This window comes from Peromyscus californicus, unplaced genomic scaffold (genome assembly GCF_007827085.1).
Source record: "Peromyscus californicus insignis strain IS unplaced genomic scaffold, ASM782708v3 Scaffold_12__1_contigs__length_115047231, whole genome shotgun sequence".
In the NCBI taxonomy this organism is placed as follows: Eukaryota; Metazoa; Chordata; class Mammalia; order Rodentia; family Cricetidae; genus Peromyscus; species Peromyscus californicus.
The window spans coordinates 35,819,234-35,831,636 of NW_026294413.1; positions in this window are offsets into that span (position 1 = coordinate 35,819,234).

The window sequence follows — 12,403 nt, forward strand, 5'->3', positions numbered from 1 at the left end:
CTCAATATCTCTTGCTTATATGATCCCTCCTCTCTCTTGCCTGTTGGACTCCTAGAGCTTCACCTGGGGCTTGGCTGTGGATCTCTGCATCTTCTTCCCTCAGTCACTGGATGAGAGTTCTATCATGACAGTTAGGGTGTTCAACCATCTGATCACCAGAGTAGGTCAGCTTGTGCTTTCTCTTGACCATTGCCAGTAGTCTATAGTGGAGGTATCTTTGTGGATTTCAGGGGACCTCTCTAGCACACTGCTTTTTCCTATCCCCATGGGGTCTTCATTTACCATGGTATCTCTTTCCTTGTTCTCCCACTCTGCTCCTGATCCAGCTGGGACCTCCCACATCCCTAAGCTCTCTTTCCCCTGACTCTTGCCCTCCATTACCCCCACACACATCCAGTTTGCTCATGTAAATCTCCTCCATTTCTCTGTCATTGGGTGAGCCTATTATTTCTCCTTCCCTGCTACTGGCCATTCAGTGTCTCTCCCCAGCTATGGAGAGTTCCATTTTCATTGGAATTTTAAAAATTTAAAGTTAATAAAGCACTGTGTAATTTGTCTCTGGGGGTCTTTATTATACCTTTCTGTTTATTAAGCCTATCATTAAATATATAATTAGATGTTTATATAACTGCTTGTCCTGTAGGATTGTTTGGTATACCTGTAGTATGATTTATGTTCTAATATGCACAAATCTGTTTCGTTTTATTAGAGATCTATGCTGGAGCACTGTCAGTATCTCCATAATAGGCATAACTTCTAATAATGTGTAATTAGAGATTCAACCCTTTCAGAACTTAAAGCAGTTGGTAATTGAAACTCTGAATATGTATCTATAACACAGTACATACTTTAATTTTGAAACTCTACAAAATGAAACTTCCATTTGACAAATTTCATTTCTTTGAGTTCCTTTTGGATTAATTCCTGCAGGTAGTGGAGTTTGGTTATTCAAAAACAAATAGGACATTTCCTTATAATTTCCTTGCCTTGCTGCCAAGACACAGAAAAATCTTTCTTCATACCATTGCTGTTAAAGTAGTATTTCTTATGAAATTCTTAGGCTTTTAGCACATTTCCCATTAATAGCTGATCAGTTTCATCATTAACTTGTTCTAGATGGTCTGGTAGGTCAGTATGAGATCTGATATGTAATATATGCAATGGATAATTTCTATTTCTGATTACTTGTTATAAAATAGCAAAATTCAGTGGTTTCAATATGTAGAACCACTTTTTCTCCGTATTGTGAGTCAATAACTACACTGAGATTCAGGAAAATCTAATAATACCATAAAAACAGCATATACCTTTGATTTTTTAGCTGAATCATAAGTGCTTTGAGCCATTTTACGTATTTTTCCATGACTTACAACCTATCTTTTTTGATTTATTTGCAACAGTATATAATGTTCTTGAAATTTCTGTTTCTTTTATTATATGAGGGAGAATCCAATTTGTTCTTTTAATAAAGTAAAGATTCTTGCTTTTGGGATATTTGTTATTAATATCTTCCAAACAAAATTACTGCAATGTGTCTGCCACTGTTCATTTTCTGCAAATAATAGGACAATTTCAGTATTTGTAAAAGATACCACAATTTCTTCTGGGTTTACTCCTGATAACTGATGAAATCTTATTTTTCCTTTCAGAATCAATTCAGAAATCTTTTCTATATAGTTCTTTAAATTTTTACTCTGTTTGTGTGCTAGAAAGATCTATTCTAAGATACTATATTCTCTCTGCATACAAATTCCTGTGGAAAAATGAGTAGAAGGCAAAATAACTAAATAACTACAATCAAGTTTTGGATCCAAGTGCTCTCCACATGTGCATCCTGTAATTTCTCTCTTAGCCTCAGCTGATAATTTTCTTGGACTACTTAAGTCTTTATCACCTTATAAGTTTTGAAATAGATTACTTATCTCTTGAGAAGTTAATCCAAATAAAAGCTATAGCTAGTTAATATTTCCCAGAAATTTTTGAAAATCATTAAGAGTTTGCAATTTATCTCTCCTGATTTATACTTTCCAGGATCAAAATTTTCTGTAACCTTATCTTATATTGTAGATAGTTGATAGAATCTCCTCTTTGTATTTCTTTCAGGAGCAAATTATAATCCCCAACAAGGCAAATTCTCTTTACTTCATTAAATATTTTTTTTAAAGTATCTGCATCTGAATCAGTCAGTAAGATATCATCCATATAAAGATAGATTTTTAGATTATGGACACTATTTACAAATTATTTCTATCAATTGTTGTTCAAAATTGACACTAGATAGTGCTGTTTAATATTCCTTCTGGAAGAACTTTCCACTAATACTTTTTGACAGGTTGAGCATAACTTTAGGTAGGCACTGTTAAGGCAAAGTACTCTTTATCCTGTTCTTGTTAATGTAAAGTAAAAAAGAAGTCATTTAAATCAATTGCTATAATAGACCATCACTTTGATAATAAAGCAAGGGAATCAGGCTGTAAAGAACCCATTGGCTGAATCACTGTATTTGCAGCTCTTAAATCTATTAACATTCTCCAGGTTTTATTAGTAACAAATATAGGAGATTTCCAAGAACTGGCCAATTCTTCAATATGTTGAGTACTTAGCTGCTCCTGTACCAGCTGTTCTAGTGCCTCCAATTTTTCTGATGTCAAAGACAATTATGCACTCAGATGAGTTTGTTAGTTACCATTTCAAAGATAGGGTAGTTGGTACCTTTGAAAGACCAACAGCTGTTGTGTCCTGCTTATGTACCACCTGAACAGTATGTGACTGGTTTTTATAATACCTTTGAATATATTTCTCAGAAGCATTATTTAATTTATTTTTTTTTGAAAATGAGAAATGTTAATCTGTGTTTTCTATTGCTGCAACAAATAACATCCCCATAACTTCATGGCTATGTTAGTTGCATATGGCTTTAATTATCCTACTTGTCCTTCTGGCCCTATACACTCAACCAACCTTGCACTTTGTTTTACCTGAGATAAATTTCCAATCCCTAGAAGCTGAATATTTACCTAATGAAGAGTCCAATCTGGATGCCGTGATTCTGGTGAAAACATTGTTACATCTGTTCCTGTATCTAGTAAACCTTCAATTGCAATGCCATCTATTTGTATTTTTTATTTTCATCTCTGATCCATTATAACAGTTTGCTAAAATACTTGTTTTCTGATCTCCACTGAGTTATTTTTTGTTTTATTTACTGAAGCTCATCTGTCCTTGATTACATCAAAAGCAGTGTTGTTTCTAACAACAGCTATTATTTTTTTAATTACTCTGTGGATAAATTTCTCTGATGTTGACAAGGAGTGATTAAATCAAATTTGTATTGGAGCTTGTGGGTAGCCTATTAGAACATTTACCAATGGCAAAATGTTTCCGTGTCTGTTCCCTGTTGATTAGCATTCATTAGTCCAATGTCTGCCTTTGCTACATCCTCTGTATACTCCAGAAAGCTGGAGCCTTTTGTTTGGATTATCTCTAGAAAAAAATATTGTTTCTAGGAATATCTTGCCTACAATCCTTTTTCAAGTGACCTTGTTTATCACAATTAAAAACATCTGCTGTTTTTATTTTTCTTAAAACTTTTAGTTATTACTTCTCCTATCAGGGTAGCATCATAAATATGAAATCTAATATCAGCCTTATTTATAATTCATTCATCTTTTGATGCTGATCTCACCTTTAAAGGCGTAATTAGCACAGCCTTGGAAGAAACAGCTTCCAGGCTGCAGACAGGGCTCAAAGGAAATGTCTACAGTGCAATGAAACAGATTTTTCTATCTGAAGGCTTTTAGAGAAAACACACATACACACACACACACACACACACACACACACACACACACATCTGTTTTTATGTTTTCTCTCCTTATTCTCTCATGTTGAAGCACTCAATCACTTACTCCTTCATAGCTATATATACTCAACGAAATATTTCAGGCAATAGGAGCTACATTTGAAGGTCACACATTCCATTTCTTAAGTAATGATTAAAAAAAAAAAACAGAGTCATCCCAACAACTCGCATGCAGTAAATCTCAGATCCCTAATTGGTGGGCTATAACTTGTAGCTGCAAAAAAAGAACCAGTAATTTTGTTATTTATCTAGGGAGGTAGCTATATAAAGGATTTTAAAGGAGTTATACAACTAAATTATTGAGGAGTCTAAGTAAGGAAAATGTGTACAACATCCTATACTTCTGAGTGTAACAAACATTTTAAAGTAACATCTTGTGATCAACAGGCATAGAATGCCAGGCTCTCTGGGACTTGGAGTCTTTACAGAGAAAGAGAGAAGTGTCCTAAATACTTTGGTTGGGACCCAGAATTACCTCAAATCTCTTAAGATGAGCTTACTTGGTTGGTACTCTCCAAGCCCAGTATCACTAAAACTTTTTTAAATCTTAAATTTTTTTTTTCTGTCCTGCGTGTAACATTAGACCACAAAGAAAAAAACAAAAAAAAAACCTTGCAACTCTTTCTCAGGATGCTAAAGTCAGATTATTCTCTGTAGCCCCTAGCCAGTTGGAGAAAGTTCCCTGGTGGTGTATCTGAACAAAAGCTGTTTTTGTCTCTACCCTTGGTTAATTGCTCCCTGTTACCTGAACAATATCAGGACCCAACCTAAAAACCAATTAGTTGGCTGAACTTTGAGTCTTCAGGTTACATACTTGTATCATAAAACTGCAGTTAGGAATCTATGCAGAGAGTTAACCAGTACCCTAGGTTATCAGCCAGACCTAGCAAGAGAGACTGGGATAGCAATTGGGTTGCTTTGCACCTTTAACCTTGGTTCACCAAATGAGACAGCTGGGTACTATGTCCTTGTTTAAATGGACTGCTTTTCTTGGGAATAGTTTATCTTAAAAACCATTAGCAAAGCACCTGGTCTAATCTAAAGCTATTTTGAAGTTAGGGCACTTATTGGTTTACAAAAAAACCTGTGACTTCATATCTTAGCATAAAGGTTAAAGGAATTTGAGCCAGTCTGTCTCCTGGCTTCAAATGTTTTCTTCAATCATAAATCTATGTTGTGATTTAAAGCAGTTTCCCAGTGGAACTCTATAGACCCTGACTGTGTCAAAATTATACAGCATCTTTCTGACAATCCACAGACAAATGCTCATTAGATCAAAATGTAATCATGAGATACATACTACCATACAGGTAGTAGGGGATGCCCCACATATAAATGCATCATATCAGATACCAGAGGAGAGCATGTAACAGAAGCAGTATAAAGGCATAGATTAAGCAATAGAGATTCTGGAGTCTGTATTCTCATAAGCTTTGCTTGAATGAGACATTCCCATCAGAGAGTTTTTCTTCTGATGGGCGGGCACCTGAAATTCAATTGTCATTTGCTGTTCCTCTGACACAGCCACTGGCTACTGGCACCTAATCACCCTCTTGCATTCTGAGTTATCATTTTCAAAAGCCAAAGATTTGATTCATATTTGTCTGACTTCTGAATTGAATACTATTCTATTTACAACTGAAGTTAATCTTTCAAAAAATCAGTGAAGACTTCTTTTGGGTTGTGTGTAATTTTGGTAAAAGACTCAGACCTCTTTCCTGATTCTTCAAGCTTGTTCCAAGCATGTAAAGCTACTAAATGCCATAGTACCAAGATATGATCATCAAATTGAAGCTGCCTTTGTAATTCAACATATTGACCTTCGCCTAGAAACGGATCTTGGGAAATATTAATTTCTCTAACCCTGTTTTGTTGTTCTATGGACCTAGCTTCCTCTTTCCACCATGTTCACCATTATAAGTGAGGACCAGCTTCCAGTATTGATGCTAACCAAATCTTTCCAGTCTCATGGGATAATTTTGCCCATGAATTTAATATCTGCTTCACATAGGGTGAATGCATACCATATAAAAAGACTGCTTTTATAATTGCCTCAAATCTAATATTTCTATAGGATTCCATTTACTTTCTTTATAACCTTGGGATTTTCTATAGTCTGGTGTTGGCTCTTGTACAGTAACTGGATAAGCAAAAGTTGGTTTTCTAACAACTTTGGGCTGTCCCCCTTCAGTTTCAACATGTGGTAGCATGGTAGGTTCCTATTTAAATTTCTCTGTCTGTGTCTGTGTATTTTTACTATTTTCATTTATAAGTTTTTCTAAGGCTTATATCTTATCATTCCAATTTTCATATTTGGCATGGAAAATCATTATGGCTTAGAATAAAGTATGAACTACCAAATTGATACTAAACATAGTCAGTATTATGTCAATCTCAGTTAAATCATTTATCTTTTCATTGTCTGCTGCTATTTTCAAGCAATCTAAAGCAGCACTATATGGGGTCCTAATGCCCTGCATTATGATATTTCCCAACTGCACCCAACTGCTTCCTCTGCTGTGAAATAATCTTTGTACACTGTAAATATGTATTTCTCTCACTGATGAAAAAATTGATAATAGAAGCTGATTACTTGAAAGCTAGACAGGATTTTTGGAGTAGAGAGAATGCTGGGAAGAAGAAGTGTGCAGTCTGGTGAGTTGAGAGTCAGACACTGAAGAATCAACATCAGAAGTTCATAGATGAGGTAAACAAGCCTAGAACAGCACATAGATTAATAGAAATGATTTAATTTAATGGGTTATAAGATCAAGCCAAAAACAAGCCTAAGCTATGGGCCAATCATTTATAATTAATAATAAATCTCTGTGTGGATACTTGGGAGCAACTACCTGGACACAGAGGAACTCCACCTACATTTCTCCTCAGCTGCCATCTCAAAACAAAACTCCTTCAATGGGATGCCCCTCCCTTCTACTTCCTGTGTGTCTTTCTATCTGTCCTCTTGACTTTCGCTCACACTCTATCATTTTTACTTCCAGTCAACTGGTTGTTTGCTCCATCTCTTGACCTATGGTTGATTTTATTTGATCTTATTTACAATATTCATGCAGACAACTCTTGAATTAAAGGTATGTGCTAGGGCTAAGCCATACCACAGCTAGAAGCAGTTTTTTCCAGTAAATAATGCAAACTTGAGGTTCACAGTGTGATTGAATATCCTGCAACATGCCACTGTGTAAATGTTAAATGGTTTTCTTAGTGTTATTGATTTCATGATTAATAACTGAGATACAGATGTTCTTTTCTGAAATGTTATACACTGCCTTTTTCCACCAGACTTTGGGTATAATTTTTAGTATAGTGTCTTTATATGTATAATAAAATTAAACATGAACTAAGTAACTGGCTACTCTGCATTATAAAACTATATATCTATCACAAAATACTATCAATTTCATAAAACACAAGAGCATGTTTTATTTTTATTTACTCACTATGACACAATGATTAAATTATAGCTCCATAATTCATGTTCCCTAGCTCCTGGATCACTTATGAAACTTACCATTATCATATTTATTTGCTACACCTTCTGGGCTTCTTTTCTAATTTTAAAAATAACAATAAACTCCATCTATTTGAATTGGGAGACCCCTTCAAATGTATAATCAAATATGAAATTCATGTTCTTCCAAAATTTATAAGGCATGTAAAATAAATTTGTACTCTGGGAAAGAGTGAATTTATCTCATAGTCTTGAAAAAGAGAACTAGAATTCTTGGCTATGCAAGTGTCTTTAATTATTTCATTCACACTACATCTGCATGGAATATGAAAGTAGTTTGGGCTGCACTAAAATAGTAAAACAGGTTTCCCAAAGAAAAGACAATGAATATTAAAGATTGTAGTCTAGAAAATTAATTTTCCATTGTAGTATCAGATACACACACAGCGAGCGGTGGTGGCACACACCTTTAATCCCAGCAGAGACAGGCGAATCTCTATGAGTTCTAGGCCAGCCTGGGCTACCAAGTGAGTTCCAGGAAAGGCGCAAAGCTACACAGGGAAACCCTGTCTTGAAAAACAAACAAACAAAAAAATACACACACACACACACACACACACACACACACACACACACACACAGTACTGCTGTGGTAAATAAATAGGGAGAAACCACTCAATTATGACACAGTGGTGGTTACTTGAAAATAGCTAAAAAGAAAACAAAACAATGTAGGACCACTTCATATATAAAATTCTTAGGATTCATTTAAGTAATGTCAAGATTGCATGAAATAAATGATAAATATAGCTTAAACCTGGGCAGCAATCCTCATCATGGGGGAAAGAAAATGATCTAAAAATAAAATTATTTCTAAGGGTTCTAGACTTATAAAATGAGAATTAAAATAGAAAAAATTAACCTATAGTCAAGTAGATTGATACATTTATTTCCTCATACATTAATTTGAGATCTAAATTCAACCCTTCCTTTATTAAATGATACATCCATCAATAAAATGCAAGTAAATAATTCTGGTATCATGAGTACAATTAATGTACTCATCACAGTAAGTCCAGTTACAGCTTGACATTGTTATTCATAATGATGCACCTTTTAGTAAACGTATTGTTTGATGAATGATATATTTCCAGCCCTTTCTTACATCAAAATTGCTCACATTGGGCAAGGAATAGAAAGAAATTGGACAGTGTTTATATGTGAGGAACTATTCAAATCCCAGCATCATCACAAAGATGAAAAATATCACATATATTAAATTTAAGAAGATTTCTATCCTTCCATAGATGCTATTAAGTGACAGAAATTAAGTTGTCTTCCATGTTGGAAATAGTATTTATAAAATGCATAGCCAGAAACTAAGTAAAAGAAATAAAAATTAAGGAACCATCACCAAACACCATGTTGGACAATTTTCTTGAAAATACAAAAATGGAAAGAGAGTGGTGGACTTGAAATATGGACCGGCAGATAAAAGCATTTGTTGATCCAAACAGGGACTTGGGTTCAGTTCTCATCCCCCACATGGCAACTCATAGTTGTGTGTAACACCAATTTCAGAGATATACCTGAATCAATCCATATACCTCAATCCTATACCACATTCTGGACTCCAAAGGTATTATACAAACCAAACCACTCATATACATAAAAATAGAAGTAAACATCTTTTTTTGTTGTTGTTTTTTTGAGACAGGTATTCTCCTTGTAGTTTTGGTGCCTATCCTGGATCTTGCTCTGTAGACCAGGCTTGCCTCCAACTCATAGAGATCCGCTTGGCTCTGCCTCCTGAGAGCTGGGATTAAAGTAAATATCTTTTTGTCATTTTTTTTTTAAATGAATTTTACATCCTGGAAACAGTTTCCCCTTGCTCCTCTCTGCCCAGTCCCCATTCACCCTCTGTTCCCAATCAATCTACACTTCCTCTGTTTAGGAAAGGGCAGGTCTTCCGAGAGTAACAGCAAAACACGGCATACCAAGTCGCAATAAGACTAAGCACCTCCCCATGCCCTAAGCCTAGGCAAGGCGGCCCAGTTTGAGGAGTAAGATCCCAAAAGCCAGTTAAAGAGTCTGAGAAAACCTTGTTTATTGGTGAAATTATTAAGGCCACTCCACGTAGATAAAAGGAGATTTATTTAATGGCGTAACTTACAAATTAAGGGATAGGTAGGTCGCGGAGTCTGGGGAAGGTGTATCGCAGTCCAGCGGTGTTCTCTGGAGCTCTGCTTGGTACACCTCTCTAGTCCAGGGTCCCGCAACAGAGAGCGAGAGCCCGCCGATCCAGATCTCAGGTCCCCAGGCGCCTCCTTTCGCCCCGCCTTGTAGGCGTGACAGTTGCCGAAGTCTCAATGGGGGTTGGAACTTACAGATCAAAGCTGGAATGGCTACCCACTACACTTGTTATGAGTGTTAGGAGTTCCACAAGAGGGCCAGGCTTTGCAACTTTAACATATATGCAGAGTGCCTATGTCAGTCCCATGTAGGCTCCTTGATTGTTGGTTAAAAATTTTCAAATAAGATTATCTGTTGTAATTTTTAGACAAAAATATATTCATTATCATTTGTATCCACAGGATTTTGATAGCTACCATGACATAGTAGTGTACATCCAGACCTACAAAAGTGCAAATAAATATTAAACTGTTCTGGGGAATATCAAAACTCTTGTAAAATAGCCCAGTGACACCTTATATAGCTAAAAGCATACGTTGCTGTGGCTGTCTGTCTCTGAATTCCTTCTCTTACGACCTCCACCTCCCAAGTACTGAGATTATTGGGATACAGCTACATGTCCACAGTATCTCATATTTTACAATGTGTATGGTAGTATTATTAATGGTAATTAAAAGAGAAACTTCCCAATGCATATCCATCTAATAAATGATAATTTCTTCCATACAAAAACCACTGAAATTACAGCAAAGAATAAAGACACTTATGCCTGATTTTATATATATATATATATATATATATATATATATATATATATATATATATCTTTCACAAATTATCTCTTGTTCTCATCAGTTTTGTCAACTTGACACAAGATAGAGTTATCTGGAAAGAGTAATCTTAACTGAGAAAATGCTGACATTAACATAGACAGCAGGCATGTCATGACTGACCGTTAATATGAGAGGTTTCATTCACTGCTCATGTGGCTAATGCTGATCATGTGGTCAAGAGTTGAAAGCAGACTTTGAAAGAAAGACATGGAAAGGAAGTCTTCAAGCAGCATTCCTCCACTGAGTCAGTTTCAATTCCTGCCTCCAGGTTCCAGTCTTGTCTTCCTGCCCTGGCTTCCCTTAGGGGTGGACTATAAAGTGTAAGTTCATACCTACATCTCTCTACAAAATTTTGGTCAATTCACACTTAGGCAGTCATGTTGGTGAGACTTCATGGGGTGTGGCTTCTTATTTTGATAGAAGACACATTCTTAGATCAAACTCCCTGATCATTTGGTTATTAATCTTTCCGCCCTTTTCGGTGCAATGTTCCCCACACCTTAGGCGCAGGGGTAGTTTTGTAGATGTATCTATTGGGTTCTACAACTCTGCAGTTTGATTGGGTCTGGTTTTCTGCCATAGTTTCTGTCTGATGCAAAGAGAAGTTTCCTAGATCTGTGATGAAAGTTAGATGCATCTGTGGTTATAAGAGCAAATACTTACAAATTAGACATGGATTTGTTCTTTTGGTAAAGTGGTGGTTATGGTCCAAAATTCATGACTTCTCTGTCCCTGGAAATTTGACTAGGTTTCCAGTAAAAGGCATGGTTTCCTCTTATTGAGTGGGTTTTAAGTCAAATTATAGGGTTGGTGGTTATTGTCAAAGTATACATGTCAATATAGTACCCTTAGTGTTATCATGCCAAGTTGGTCATTGTAGTTCATAGGTGTCATAGCAGAAAAGCACTGTTGTTTGCTTTCTTACTCTGGGAGCTTGCAATGTACCATCTGGGGCCATAAAAGTTATTCCTTGTGGAGGAATCATTAAGGTCAGTTCCAGCTCAGGTGTCTTGGATACCTGTGTCTTAAATGCATGGTGTCAAGCCAGGCAGTGGTGGCACACACCTTTAATCCCAGCACTCAGGAGGCAGAGGCAGGTGGATCTCTGTGAGTTTGAGGTCAGCCTGGGCTACAGAGTGAGTTCCAGAAAGGGCTCCAAAGCTACACAGAAACCTTGTTTCAAAAAAACAAACAACAACCAAAAAATGCATGGTGTCTTCAACAGTAGGGCTTATCTTCCATTTCTGAGGGGGGAACAAAAAGCAATAATAATATTTGTGAATCTCTTGGACAAACCTGCCCAAGAACTCAAGAACTCAAGAAAGTACTTCTCATGCCTTGTATTAGGTTTTTGTTAATGGTCTGGCTCTTAAATGGAACATTGTCAGCCTAGATGATAAAATTATATATATATATATAATATATAATATATGTGTGTGTGTATGCTTATGTTTATTATATTTTTGTATGTAGATAATTATTAGTATGGTTCTTAGTGGTGTTTAATACATCTTTGCTGTTATTCTACCTGCTTACTTATTTTTATCGGTACTGAAGTAATTATACACAGTAAATAATGTCATAATATATTCTGTATATAAATGAAAGCATATGAAGTATTTTCTGCTTGACTTATTTTATTTATCGAAGTCCTGCCAGTCTATTGTCTCAACACATTTTTTCTGTTGTTTTTTGCTTAAATGGCTGGTTCTTGTTTTATTGTCTGCATATACCATGTTTTCTTCGTCCATTAATCATTCTTATCATCAATTCTAACTGTTGTGAGGTGATATTTCATTATATTTTTATTTCAATTTTTCTGATGACTATTAATATTGACCATATTTTAAGAATTGTGACATTTTGTTTGACTTTTTGTTTCATTTTAATGTTTTTATTAATTTTTAGAATTCCATACATAAACACTGCATTTAATTCAGATTTACTCTTCCTTTACCCATTCACCTCCTCCTGTACCTCTACGCCCTTCCTAATTCATGACCACTTCCTTATTTATTGAAATATACTGTTAAAACTGAACAGGAC